The sequence below is a fragment of the Aphis gossypii genome, chromosome X (assembly GCF_020184175.1).
Source record: "Aphis gossypii isolate Hap1 chromosome X, ASM2018417v2, whole genome shotgun sequence".
NCBI lineage: Eukaryota > Metazoa > Arthropoda > Insecta > Hemiptera > Aphididae > Aphis > Aphis gossypii.
In genome coordinates, this window is record NC_065533.1 from 14854174 (window position 1) to 14857740 (window position 3567).

Sequence of the window (3567 nt, forward strand, 5' to 3'; positions counted from 1 at the left end):
TGGTATGTTTGGTCGTTTGGATACAGTAATCCAATCATATCTACTAATAGTATTTAATAATTTAGAGCTACAGATTAACTAAAATGTCAATTGAATAACGACTAACGACAATTTGATATAATATTATAATTGACTATATATCAGTTGGATAATTAATGATTTTGAACTTCCTATATCTTATCAAATTTTGATGATATTTAACACAATTTAAAACAAAACGTTGATTATTAGTTTTAATAGAACATTAAATCAATAAGAATTAATTTAAACCAAGATTACTTCTAAACTTTAATAAATTGTGATAGTAATTTCTGAAGTTCAGATTTGTTTTTATTTAGCATACTATTTGATACTTTTAACGTATGTTTAAGCATCGATGTGAAATCTATATAACTGCATAATCGTTTTCACAATAAATTTGACTATCGTCTGTTACGGCATGAATACACAAAATAGATATGTAGGCATTGAATGGACAAAACCATATACAGATTCTAAAATACTGGATATCTCATTACTGCATACACATTTAGCCGCATAGTTTTCACGAATATCGTTGCTTATCGATAAAATATATATCTTAATCAAAGTTGCGCGGCATTATTAAGCTTAATTTGTAAAAATTTTTAACCACAATGTAAAAATTTGAAGTACGTTTTCAGTCAACAGTCAGTAGGTATTCGAGCCATCGTCCACCACACGTGACGTGTAAAATAAAATAAACAAAATGTTTAAACTTTTTACAAATAATCGTGAAAATAGTTCTACCAATTTTGACAACTACAAATATAGCGTGTGCATATTTATTTTGGTTGATCCTGTGATTTGCTTAGTAAGCACAAAATGGGTTTCATGAAATTATGATTTAAAAAATAAAACTTTTTTAGGGCATATTTTAGAATATCTCGATGTTTTTTTGCATGATAGTATGATATACTATTGTCTATTATATTAAAAAAAAAAAAAAAAATTTATTTTCACAGTTTATAATATCAAAATACATTGATATGTATACTTGTAGGTATAAACAGTTTTCCCAAAAATGACCTGAAATCGATTTTTTTTTTTTACTTATTCTTATTTTTCGTTCCTATATTTATCCATATTTAGGATACTTTTTTTGGGAGGTCTTATTTCTTTAAAGGATGTGTTTAGGCGTAGACCTAGAAATAGTCAAAGAGGAAATAGATCTTGTTCTTGTATCTATAAAATTAGAATTGATGGAACTAATGAAACTGCAGTATGTAAACAAGCTTTTTGCTCATTATTTGGAGTAGGAAAATCAATCGTTGAGAGAATTATTTCTAATATTAAATTGAACATTCCAAGCCCAACAGATAAGAGAGGAAAACAAACTTTGAATCGACCCAATAAAATATGTGATCAAATTGTGTTTCAAATAAAATCTCATATAAACAGTTTTCCCAGATGTATATCTCATTATAGTCGAATGGACAATAGCGAAAAAAGATATTTATCACCTGAATTGAGTGTAAAAAAAATGTATCAAATGTATTTAGAGAAATATGAACATGATTTTTTAGAAAGACAAGTAAAGGTGAAAAATGTAAACCTAAAGTTAAATATGATTTTTACTGGCAATATTTCAATAAGAATTTTAACTTATCATTTGCCTCCCCAAAGTCAGACACATGTCAAACATGTGACAGACTACAAAATTTAATAAATGCTGAAAAAAATGATTTAATTAAAGCAAATCTATTAGATGAAAAAAAGATACACACAGAAAAGGCTGGGATTTTTTATTCTGATCTGAAGAATATGTCTAAAGAGGCCAAAACAAATCCTACTCTTGAGGTTCTTTCATTCGACTACCAACAGAACATGCCTCTGCCTCACATACCATCCGGCGATGTTTTTTATAAAAGACAAGTATGGAGTTACAACTTTTGCATCTACTCAGGAAAAACAGGTCAATCATATTTTTTTATGTACGATGAATCTGTAGGAAAAAAAGGTCAGAATGAAGTGATTAGTTTCTTAAATTATTACTTGGAAAATCTACTACACCAAGGTATTCAAACTTTATATCTATTTGCAGATAATTGTAGTTCTCAAAATAAAAACACTGCTTTAATTCATTATTTATATACTATCATTCAATCTGAAGCATTTGGCTTAAGACAAATTATTCAACGATATCCGGAGCCTGGCCACAGCTTCTTACCCTGTGACCGCTGTTTTGGTTTAATTGAACAACAAAAAAGAAAAATTGAACGAGTATATATTCCAAGCACATACCAAGAAATGGTGAAAAACACCTGTGTCAGACGGTTTAATATTATTAACGTAACTCAACGATTTATTTACAACTTTTCAGAGTATTTGAAACCTTATTTTAAAAAATGCATCACCAATTCGAGTAAAGCTAAGTTCACTATTATGGCATATCGACAAATAGAATATAAAAAAAGAAGGATTATTCTGTACCACAATCCCACACTCTACAAGCACTGACCATTTTATACTTCATAAATCTGTAGTCAATAACTTTAAATATCCAATGGAGAATCTTCCTACATTACACTCTAAAAACCTACAAATTAAAAGGACAAAACTGTTAGATGTACAAGACTTGGCAGCCAAATATGTACCACCAGAACACCTATGGTTCTACAATCAATTTGAAGAAAATTATGTTGAAAATAATGATGTTCCATGTCTGTCCGATTATGAAGATTAATAACTTATGGTTTATAACTTTATTATATTGTTTTTTAACTCTGTTTGGACTGAAATAATTTTATTTTATTAGTTGATTTATTTTATTACATAAGTAAAGTAACTTATAATGTGTATATTTTATTATTTTGTTTCAAAACACTGAAATTATTTTATTTTATTGTTTTATTTCTTTTAATATATAAGTAAAGTAACTATTATAATGTGATTAATTTATTATTTTGTTTAAGTTTTGTACTATTAGAATAACTATAATACTGATAACATTGCATTTTATATTAATCAACAGTTTTTTAGGAAAGTTTTACTCATTTTTTATTTTTTACGGTGTTCTATTTTCTGTGCATAAGTGGCATTTAGAGGAGCACAAACAGTCAGTAGAAAAATATTGAGAAGGTAAACTGTTCAATTTGTTCCCTCCTAAGTTTAAAAAGTTAATTTTTGCTTCCCCCCCCCCCCTAAGAATAATAAATTAGAGCCGATTATACTATGAACAAAAAGTATGCAATTTACAGAAAAAATTTTTAAAAAAAAAATGTTTTTATGGTTATCTTATTCAGCCTTGTTACCCAGTACCTAAGTTATGGTTGAAGTTCCATTGTGATACATATCTACAACTTTTAAAGTTATAGTGAGCCCTTAATATTTTAAACTTTTCTGTTAATCACTTAAACTGTATGGGTATATTATTTTAATTTGACTCCGTTTGGTGTAACAACCAGATAAGTCCAAGCCCACTTCAACTTAAGAAAATATTATAAAAAAAACTAATCAAAGCTAAAACTTAAAAATAATATATTGATATAGACCAACACTTTAACTTTACAATTTTTTTGAAATTTTTTTAATATCTCTGTTTTAAAT